Consider the following 11,955-nt stretch of genomic DNA (forward strand, 5'->3'; position numbering starts at 1 on the left):
TGAGGCAGAAAAGGGCTTGATGGAGATTGAACACAATCATTTAGAGGGGCTATCTGGTGAGTTCCAGAGGGATTTCTAATCTCTGTTCTTGAATTTCATCTCCATTCCCTGAAAATTGTATTTATTTTTATTTATTTATTCAATTTTTTTATGCAGTCCTTCTCCTTAGACTCAGGGTGGCTTACAACATGTTAGCAATAGCACTTTTTAACAGAGCTGAAATATTTTCCCTGCTGTCTACCAAACAGAGTAGGGAGTTTGTAGTATTTCTTGTTTTCCTTCTTTGAAAAGCATTGCACAGATTCAGTCCCCAGAAGGGAACCAATTTTATCGTGGATTTGCATTTTATTTGAAAAGTCACAAAATGACTGGGAACACAATGCAAATCTAATCAAAGAACCTCTTGATTCCAACCAGTCTGGTTGTAGTTAGGTTTTTCCTTTAGTTCAAACAACTTCACCTTGAAAAGGAAACAAACAATGACAAAAGATTCAAATAGTAATCATAACATGTCTCTACAAGACATGTTAAAATAGATTTGGAATAACAAAACAACGAAAACAAATCCACATGGACTAAAAGTGACAACAGCCTGCCATAAATTAGCTTAGCTAATCAAAAACAAACAAACATTAAGGACCTCATATTGTGACTGATGCAGCTATACTTATTTAAAACAATTATATGGGTTTTTTCCCCCTTACACTGGAAACCTTCTAAGTCCCACCTAGTACTCCTATAGATTGAATGGGAGTTTATGGCATTGGACCAGAATACATCCGGAACCGCCTTCTACCGCACGAATCCCAGCGGCTGATAAGATCCCAGGTCCCGTCGACCAAACAATGTCGTTTGGCGGGCCACAGGGGAAGAGCCTTCTCTGTGGCGGCCCCGGCCCTCTGGAATCAACTCCTCCCCAGAGATTAGAACGGCCCCCACCCTCCTTGTCTTTCGCAAATTACTCAAGACCCACCTTTATCGCCAGGCATCGGAGAACTGAGACATCCTCCCCCAGGCTCTTATATTTTATGTTTGGTATGTATGTGTTGTATGGTTTAAAATTGTTGGGGTTTTAGATATGTTTTATTTTAATATTAGATTTGTTTCACTGTTATATTGTTTCTATTACTTTTGTGAGCCGCCCCGAGTCTTCGGAGAGGGGCGGCATATAAATCTAATAAATAATAATTATTATTATTATGGATGCAGTGCAAATATTGTACATTTTAATAAAGATATTTCAATAAGCTGCCCATATTTTGAACTGCTTTGTCAGACAAATAAATAAAGTTAAAAGGAAGATGAAATCAAAGAAAAGCACCACATAAAACCTTAAAGCAGTGATGGCAAACCTATGGCATGGGTGCCACAGGTGGCACACAGAGCACATCTGCTGGCACATGAGTCATTGCCCTAGCTCAGTTCCAGCGTGTATGTGTGTGCTGGCCAAATTTTTGGCTCACACAGAGGCTCTGGGAGGGCATTTTTGTCTTCCAGAGAGACTCCGGGGGGATGGGGCAGGGCGTTTTTATCCTCCTCCGGCTCCTGGGAAGCTTTTGGAGCCTGAGGAGGGCGACACATGAGCCTACTGGGCCCACCAGAAGTATGGAAACAGGCCATTTCCAGCCTCCAGTGGGTGGAGGAAGCTGTTTTCACCCTTCCCAGGCACTGAATTATGGATGTGGGCATTCACGCATGCGCGATAGCACACGCACACACTCTTTCGGCACCTGAGGGAAAAAAAGGTCCACCATCACTGCCTTAAAAGTGTTCGCATCAATGAGTTTCAGAAAGCAGTGGATTCTAAATCCCATCGCTACCAGTTCGGGGTTCTACTCGCATGCGACAGTTCTGCGCATGCACAGAAGCATCTCGGGTGGGGTGGAGCCTACCACCAATGCCGCTATAACTTTCAGAATATAAGAAGTCTGTACTTAATTGCTTTTGAGTACCTTACAGATTCTGCATCTAATAATAATAATAATAATAATTTATTAGATTTGTATGCCGCCCCTCTCCGAAGACTCGGGGCGGCTCACAACAATAATAAAAACAATATTATAATAGAACAAATATAATATTAAAAAACATAAAACCCTATCATTATTTAAAAAACCAACCAGCACATTCATACCAAACATAAAACAAAGTATAAAAGAGCCTGGGGGAAAGGTGTCTCAACTCCCCCATGCCTGGCGGTATAAGTGAGTCTTGAGTATCATACAGCCTAATGAATATCGTTCAAACATTAAAAAAACCACACATTTTACCACATCATGTTCCATAATATTTCACGAAGTATAAAAAATTGCTAATTCCTATATCTTTCTAAGTGGTCGCTGAGTCAACAATGACTTGATGGCATGTAATTAACTGATCTATAAATTTCTACTGTGCATAATTTAAATTATTATAAAAATATTTCAGCAGCATAATGCCAAGTTATTTTTGTTATGCTGAGAACTATACTTAACTATGGAAAGCTAATGACATTATTTGCAGAATGACAATAATTATGTGTGAAGTACCCAAATTATGACACTCTCAAACACCTCAAGACACAATAAAGAAATTTGAGCGTAGTCTTCTACATCAGTGTTTTTCAACCAGTGTGCCATGGCACACTAGTGTGCCGCGAGACATGGTCAGGTGTGCCGCGAAGCTCAGAGAGAGAAAGAAAGCAAGAGAGAGAGAAAAAAAGAGAAAGAAAGCAAGCAAGAGAAAGAGAGAAAGAAAGAAAGAAAGAGAGAGAAAGAGTGAGTGAGAAAGAGAACAAGAGAGAGAGAAAGAAAGCAAGAGAGCAAAAGAGAGAGAAAGAGAACAAGAGAAAGAAAGCAAGAGAGAGAGCAAGAGAGAGAAAGAAAGAGAGGGAAGGAGAGAGAGAGAGACATAGAGGGAGGTAAGGAGGGAGAGAAAGAGAGCAAAAAATAGAGGAAGGAAGAGAAAGAAAGAGGAAGGAAGGGAGAGAGAGATAATTTTTTTGTCCAAACTTTTTTTAGTCCCCCCCCCACTGCCTCGTTCAATGTGCCCCAGGGTTTCGTAAATGTAAAAAATGTGCCACGGCTCAAAAAAGGTTGAAAATCACTGTTCTACATAATAGCAACAACATTTTAAAAAGGCACAGGATGGACAATCCATAACTTAAATTTTATTGCAACCAAAGAGCAGCACAGAGCAATATTTTTTTAAAAAAAACAAACAAAATCATGATGGTGAAGGGAACTGTACAAAACTACTAAAAAAGAGCCCAAGCTACTGCTTAACAACACATAATAATCCTTAATGATAGAAAAGCCACTGCAAGTCCTTAAAAGTCAAGATAAAAATAGAAGCATTATAAAATCAGCCTACAGAAAAAGAAAAAGAAAATTCCTACTTTGGATACATTATATGAAGACACAGAGGTTTGGAGAAGGCTCTAATGCTGGTGACAGAAGTTAGCACCTACCTCTCTCCTAGAAAATTGAAATATCCTAGGAAATATTTAAAAAGCAGCAAATTATATAGAATATCCCTAGAGAAATGGAGAAATTTGTTTTTAGACAGGAAACGGGCTCATTCTTAGTAGCCCCCACCTTTGTCAAAGTCCCATCAAAGAATGGCCCAGCTCACTCATCCCCCACCCTTTGTTAATAGCCTGGACCTGTCTATTCCACATAACAAAGATCTACCTCCTTCAGACAAAGCCATATTAGGAATTGCCCAAAGCCCTTTCATTACACCAGTGATTTTCAACCTTTTTTGAGCTGCAGCACATTTTTTACATTTACAAAATCCTGGGGCACACCACCCTAATATACTCTCCTCTTTTTCCATCCCTGTCTCCTCCCCCTTGTGTGTGTGTATGTGTGTGTGTGTGTGTGTATACACACTCTTGAACCATTTCCCAAAACAGGTGAGGGCTGGGGGTTTTTTTCTCTCTTATTCTTTGGGTGCTTTTTATCATATTCTTTTAAATCAAGAGTCACTTCTCTCTCTTTTGTTTCTCTCTCCTTCCTCTCATTCTCTGTCTCAATCATTTTCTCATTTCTCTTTTTTCCTCCCCTTTTTGCTCATTTCTCTCTCCCTTCCTCTCCTTTTCTCTCTCTGTCTCTCTTGCTTTCTTTCTCTCTCACTCTTGTTTTCTCTCTTTCTCTCTTTTTTCTCTCTCTCTTGCTTTCTCTCTTTCTCTCTCTCTTTCTCTCTCTTGTTTTCTTTATCTTTCTTTCTCTCTATCTTTCTTTCTTTCTCTCTCACTCTTACTCTCACTCTCTTTCTCTCTCTCAGCAAAAAGTTGTGAGACCGGAACCTGGGCTTCCTTCTTCGCGGCACACCTGACCATGTTTCGCGGCACACTAGTGTGCCACGGCACACTGGTTGAAAAACACTGCATTACACCACATGGGACCTTGGGAAGATTGCATACACTAGCAGAGCTCAAGCAAGCTTGGACTCAAGATAGCCTACAGAGTTGCCCCTGAATGACCCCTGGGAGTCTGACAGCCAATCAGAGTGCATTACACACACAGGAATAGGGAACTAAGAGGTGGGGCCCAATGTAGGTCATAAAGCTTACAAAACATTTGTCAAACCAATCCTAGAATACAGCTCACCTGTATGGAACCCACATTGCATATCTGACATCAACACAATTGAGAGAGTCCAGAAATATTTCACAAGAAGAGTCCTTCACTCCTCTTCTCACAACAAAATACCTTACTCCGCCAGACTTGAAATTCTTGGTTTAGACAACTTACAACTCTGTCATCTCCATTCTGACTTAATTATAGTTCATAAAATCATATACCAAAATGTCCTACCTGTTAACGACTACTTCACCTTCAACCGCAACAACACATGAGCACGAAATCGATTTAAACTAAATGTCAAGCGCTCCAAACTTGACTGCAAAAAATACAACTGATTTGATTTGATTTGATTTGATTTGATTTGAATGCCACCCCTCTCCGTAGACTCGGGGCGGCGACTTTAGCAACAGAGTAATCAACGCCTGGAATGCACTACTTGATTCTGTGGTTTCTACTCCTAATCCCAAAACCTTTAACCTTAGATTATCTACAATTGACCTCTCCCCCTTAAACCTCCATTAAACCTTCTTTCCAAGCAACTTCCATGAATCCAGTGCCCCTTTTCCCCATTTAGAAGTGAATCCAGAAGGATATTCCTTCCAACACTGGAAAAGGTAGAAGAAAAGACATAGAAGAAGAGGAAGACCAGCAACAAAGTGTAAGGATTTGGTTACAGTGACAATGGAGGAACCATTGGAGGATCTGAAGAAGCAGTAAGGAACAGATTGTCCTGGAGAAAAACTTTGTGGCTGCTATGAGTCAACACCAACTTGATGGTACATAATCAATCAGTCAATCGATCATCAATTTGTTAGATTTTTATCTGACCTTCCCTACAGGAACACCATTTGTCATATTGCTCCGTCCTTCTCTTTTCATTCCATAACAACAATAACCCTGTGAAATAGTTTAGGTTGAAAGAAAGTAATTGGTCCAATTCCACAATGAGTTTTGACAGCAAATATGAATATTGTTCTCCCAATTACAACTCCTACCTTAACCATTATCCAACACTGACTGTAGAGAAGGAGTGGCAAAGTTTGAGGATAGAGTTAAAAGAGGAATCAGCCTCGGATCTCCAAGTAGCCACAAGCAAACTAAGCCAAACCTCTTTGAATTCCATTAACCCTTAACCCCAGGCAGGTGCAAGCCATTAGTTGAGAACATTCTTGTGCAAAGGTATGATTAGCAATAAATCAATTTAATTGGGCTTTCACCTGTGATTTTACACCCATCCAATATATTAATTACAAAACATAAGACACACAATTTTAAAACTAGGTATTCAGATATGATTCTCCCATAGCCACTGATAACATCAGAAAATCAGTTCCACCCCAATTTGGTTGAAAAATTGTTACCTTATGAGGTCAATAAAAGATCATGACACACGTTGTAGTAGCATATAGATGTCCCTGTTAACTATCAGGAAGAGAGAAAAATATCAACAGGGTTTTCTTCTTTTAATTTCATTTAATTTTAATTTTATTTTATTTTTCAAATTTATAGGTTATCCTTCTCCTAGCGGACTCAGGGCACTTTTCTCAGGCTAATATTCTGCTTTACTCTCTGAACAAGACAAAGTTTAAAACCTCAGAGGAAAGGAACCCAAAATGGCTGACAGGTTGTAGTCTACCTTTTAATCAATTTCTTTTAATCTCATTAAAAAAAACTGCAGAAACCTTCCCTTCCTAGTTACGTTTGCACTCCAAAAGTGTAAAGAAGGAAAAAAAAAAGATAACTAAGAAAAAGATTTGGTAATTACAAACATTACATTACATTTGATAATTTAATTATTTTAATTATTTTAATTATTTTAATTATTCTAATTATTTTATTTGTTTATTTGTTTATTTGTTTGTTTGTTTGTTTGTTTGTTTGTTTATTTATTTATTTATTTATTTATTTATTTATTTATTTATTTATTCATTCATTCATTCATTCATTCATTCATTCATTTATTTATTTATTGGATTTGTATGCCGCCCCTCTCCACCCCTCTTAATGTCTTTTGGATATTAAAAAAAGGGAAACCTGTACAATTTTTTTTCTGAATCCTCATCTTATTTCTCTGCTTACTACATCTATTAGTACACACAGAATTTCATTTGTTGAGTCTAGGCCAACTCTGTTTCCAAAGTCTGGCATTTCCATTCAAGAGGCCTACGGCTGAGGTAATATGCTGGCAACCCTAATCACTTTATTTTCCATGAATCTGTCAAAAACCTAGCCACCTAAGAGAGTAACTGTTTTCAAGCTACCTGGAGTAATAGCCATTTTTACCTCTTATAACAGCAATTTCCCCTTCTTTCTCGGAGAAGAAACTTTCATCCTAAAATAGTCAGCAAAAGTATTTCCTCACAGAAACAAAAATTTTACTGCTCACAGGTGGGATAATTAAGGTGTTGTGGATAGCTCTGGCCCAGCTTCCGCCCCAAGGACTGTGGGTGTGGGGGAGACATCCACATACTGCAGGCCTGTTTTGCCCCCCCCCCCCGGTGGAATCTGCTGATGAAGGCTCCTCTGACCAAGAAGACATGAGTGACCGGGAGGAGGAGAGTGTGGCAGACAGCTCAGAAGGAGATCAATTATCTAGCTCCTCCTTGGATTCAGAACAAGAGTTAATGATACAGCCACACATGCGGAGAGCGATGCATAGGCAGCAACAACTGAGAGATTATTATCAAAGAAAATGAGGCCACCTGTGGTTGGGTGGGGCTGTGGTAATTAGTGAGACTGCTATAAATAGCAGCCTGTGGGTTTGGCCCTTGTGGAGGATTATCTGATCATTGTGTTTCGTGCTTGGTTTGCTGACTTTGACCTTTTGTGTGTTGATTTTTCCCTGCTTTGAAACTAAACCAGAGCAAAGTGTGTTTCACTTTGTGAAAGAAGAAGGACTGTGAATTGCCTCACAGCTGCAAGCTAAGTATCACAGAACTGATAAGGGACTTGTACAAATTACCAGTTTGTTTGGAGACGAGTGCTCTTTGCTATACCAAAAGAGGGCTTGGTTTAAGTGAATTTTCATTATAAAGAACATTGTTTTGAATTTTCAAACGTGTGTGTGTCTGAAATTTGTACCTGTGAATTTTTGGGAGGATTCTAAAAGAGAGCCCGACAGAACATAAGGGCTGTAGTTTTTGTTTGGCCTTAGTAAAAGCACAACTGTCTCTTTAACTCCAGAAGAGGAGGCAAAATGAAGGCATCACTGCTGCTAAAAAAGAAAAAAAAAGATGAATTAAATATCCCATGTTCATTCTCAACTGCCCTAGGGCAGATTCCACATTAAAGGGAGAAAATGTGCAACTCGTGGAAAAATTAGCTTTCATGGATGAAGGAAACAATTATTTCATTAAGAGGAAATACAAAATATGTTTTTTGTAAACAAAAAAAACAAAAATCAAATAACCGTGCATTGTCAAAAACCCTCTTATGAGTCAGTTCAGTATTTGTACGCGGATCCAGGAATAGATCAAACATCTCAATTATGCTTCAGTAGACTTGAATGGGAGGGGGTTCTTTTTGGGTTGGACTGAACCTTTGAGTATTTCAAAGCTGAGTACCAATCTTGAGGAAGAAAAGGGCAAACCTACTTGATGGAGATGGAACACAATAGTTCAGAGGGCCCATCTGGTGAGTTCCAGAGAGATTTCTAACCTCTGTTCTTGAATTTCATCTCCATTCCCTGAAAATAGCTGAAATATTTTCCCTGCTGTCTACCAAAGAGAGTAGGGAGTTTGTTGTGTTTCTGGTTTTCCTTGTTTGAAAAACATTCGGAAAGAATTATGAAAGAAGGCTCTATCAGGCTGCACAGATTCAGACAGCATAAGGGGAACCAGTTTTATCGTGGATTTGCATTCTTCTTGAAAAGTCACAAAAATGATTGGAGACACAACACAAATCTAGTCAAAAGAACCTCTTGTGGTTGTAGTTAGGTTTTTCCTTTAGTGCAAACAACTTCACCTTGAAAAGGAAACAAACAAACAACAAAAAAGATTCAAATAATAATCATATTCATTGTTCACAAGACATGTTCAAATAGATTTGGAATAACAAAAACAAATCCACATGGACTAAAAATGACAATAGCCTCCCATTGATTAGCTTAGCTGCATCACAGAAAGCTTGTACTGTACTATGTCAAAAGAAATGTCAGTCAATTTACCAGAGTTAAAAACTAGTCAAAGAGCATTAAGTTCTTCTAATTCATATATACACCACTTAGCGAGGCTTCTGGGAACATTCTTCTTTCAGAATACCTCTGATCCACTGCTGTCTCTCACTTCTAGAATGTTGAACTAGTACTTGACTGTTTTCAACTATTATTATTTTTTTAAAAAGCTAAGCTTTAAATTATCCATTGTAACACTCAGAAGCTGAATTCTAAGAGCTAAAAAACAAACTACATAATATCCAAATAGGTAGGAGCACTTTCGAAAGCTAAGAAGTAGAGTAGAATAGAGTAGAATAGAGTAGAATAGAGTAGAATAGAATAGAATAGAATAGAATAGAATTATTATTATTATTATTATTATTATTATTATTATTATTAATTAGATTTGTATGCCGCCCCTCTCCGAAGACTCGAGGAGGCTCACAACAGTAATACAAAAACAATATAACAGTGAGACATATCTAATATTAAAATAAAACATATCTAAAACCCCAACAATTTAAAACCATACAACACATACATACCAAACATAAAATATAAAAGCCTGGGGGAGGATGTCTCAGTTCCCCCATGCCTGGCAATAAAGGTGGGTCTTGAGTAATTTGCGAAAGACAAGGAGGGTGGGGGGCGTTCTAATCTCTGGGGGGAGTTGATTCCAGAGGGCTGGGGCTGCCACAGAGAAGGCTCTTCCCCTGGGGCCCGCCAAACAACATTGTTTGGTCGACGGGACCCGGAGAAGGCCAACTAGAATAGAATAGAATAGAATAGAATAGAATTTTTTATTGGCCAAGTGTGATTGGACACACAAGGAATTTGTCCTCTCAGTGTACATAAAAGAAAAATATACTTTTGTCAAGAATCATAAGGTACAATACTTAATGATAGTCAGGATACAAATAAGCAATCAAATCATATTAGGAACCAGTCAATCTAAATCATAAGAATACAGTATAAGGAAAAAAGTTGGTTAGCAATTGAACAAGAGATTTCAGAGTTGAAGGCTAGATATAGAAGCCCAAGAAGCATAAAAAACATATCCTGGATGGAAGAAAGCAAATCCTTCCTCATGTTAACATTCATGGTTAAGAAAACTACACATGGAATTGGGCTTGAGTTGACTCAATATATGCTACAAGGCAGGATAGGAATTGAAAAGGAAGCCTGTTAATCAATTGTTTCTGGCTGATCCAAAATCTGGGAGTACTTAAAAAAAAAAAGGGAAACAAATGGATTTCGTAGTTCCATGCTGTAGTTCCAAAGGTGCTTTTTCAAAAGGCAACTGGACTTTGTTCTTCCTTGAAGACATTTTGCTTCTCATCCACGAAGCATCTTCAGTTCTGACTTCTTCACTTGTGAAACATCTTGGATGAGATGTGAAATTCTTCAAGGGAAAAAGGAAAGTCTAGTTACCTTTTACAAAACCCCCTTTGGGACAATCATGACCTGGATGACTGAGAATCTCCATATTGTAGCCTACTCCAAACCATAATAAATTAGTGGATGTTTAAAGACAGTGAGTATTATTTATTTATTGGATTTGTATGCCGCCCCTCTCTGTAGAGATTAATGGGATGGGTTTTGTTTTGGGTTTTTTGCAATATTATTCTCCAGAATAAACTTGGGCCAGTCACTTTCATAGAAACATAGAAACATAGAAGATTGACGGCAGAAAAAAAACTCATGGTCCATCTAGTCTGCCCTTATACTATTTCCTGTATTTTATCTTAGGATGGATCTATGTTTATCCCAGGCATGTTTAAATTCGGTTACTGTGGATTTACCAACCACGTCTGCTGGAAGTTTGTTCCAAGCATCTACTACTCTTTCAGTAAAATAATATTTTCTCATGTCACTTTTGATCTTTACCCCAACTAACTTCAGATTGTGTCCCCTTGTCCTTGTGTTCACTTTCCTATTAAAAACACTTCCCTCTTGAACCTTTCTCTCAACCAAACCCATTTCTTGTGGGGTAAATAGGAGGATGAAAGTGAGTTATGCGTGTTCCCTGCCTTGAGTTATTTATTTTATTTTTATTTTTATTTTTATTTTTATTTTTATTTTTATTTTTATTTTTATTTTTATTTTTATTTTTATTTTTATTTTTATTTTTATTTTTATTTTTATTTTTATTTTTATTTTTATTTTTATTTTTATTTTATTTTATTTTATTTTATTTTATTTTATTTTATTTTATTTTATTTTATTTTATTTTATTTTATTTTATTTTAGTTTATTTTATTTTATTTTAGTTTAGTTTAGTTTAGTTTAGTTTAGTTTATCCAATACACAATATATATTGAAGAGAATAGACATGAAGTATTATATAAAAAGGAAAGATATAAAAGTAGAGGAGAAGATATATGAAAGGAAGAAAAGATATATGAGATACAGTGATCCCCCGCTCGTTGCGAGGGTTCCGTTCCAGGAGCCCCCGCAACGAGCGGGTTTTCGCGAAGTAGCGATGCGGAAGTAAAAACACCGTCTGCGCATGTGCAGACGGTGTTTTTACTCCCACAGCGCTAGCGAGGAGCCGAAGATTGGGGGCGGCGCGGCTGTTTGCCGCCGGCATGGGGGGCTTCCTAGCAGCCCCCCAAACCCGGGTTGGGGGTCCGGGGGGCGCTGTCTCTCGTGCTGAGTCCGGGAGCGAACTCGCTCCCCGACTCAGCTGGAAAGCACCGAGAGACAGCGTGGACAGGCCCGTTCCTTGGCGCTGTCTCTCGGGGCTTTCGTGCTGAGTCCGGGAGCGAACTCGCTCCCCGACTCAGCTGGAAAGCCCCGAGAGACAGCGTGGACAGGCCCGTTCCTTGGCGCTGTCTCTCGGGGCTTTCGTGCTGAGTCCGGGAGCGAGTTCGCTCCCGGACTCAGCACGAAAGCCCCGAGAGACAGCGCCAAGGAACGGGCCTGTCCACGCTGTCTCTCGGCGCTTTCCAGCTGAGTCGGGGAGCGAGTTCGCTCCCGGACTCAGCTGGAAAGCGCCGAGAGACAGCGTGGACAGGCCCGTGCGGCGAGAATGAACGGCGTGGGCGGGCGAAGGGCGGGCGGCTGCGAGGAGTTTGCGTGGGCGGTGGGGAAACTCCTCGCTGACGCCAGCAAGAGGGGGAAGACTCAGGGAAGCCGCCCAGCAGCTGATCTCCCGGTTGCCATCTACGCATGCGTGCCCACGGGCACGCATGCGTAGATGGTATTTTGACTTCCGGGTTGAAAAATAGCGAA

The 11,955-nt window shown here is 39.4% G+C and overlaps 1 protein-coding gene across 1 annotated transcript in view; it reads right to left on the minus strand.

Annotated features, from left to right (window-relative positions):
- Positions 1–5,650, minus strand: part of KIRREL3 (kirre like nephrin family adhesion molecule 3) — a 952,257-nt gene extending 946,607 nt beyond the window's left edge. The window contains exon 1 of the mRNA XM_070765424.1: positions 5,564–5,650. The gene's annotated coding sequence lies outside the window, so the exon portion shown is untranslated. The remainder of the gene's footprint in view (positions 1–5,563) is intronic.
- Between the last annotated feature and the right edge of the window lie 6,305 nt (positions 5,651–11,955).

The sequence above is a fragment of the Erythrolamprus reginae genome, chromosome 12, assembly GCF_031021105.1.
Source record: "Erythrolamprus reginae isolate rEryReg1 chromosome 12, rEryReg1.hap1, whole genome shotgun sequence".
NCBI lineage: Eukaryota > Metazoa > Chordata > Lepidosauria > Squamata > Dipsadidae > Erythrolamprus > Erythrolamprus reginae.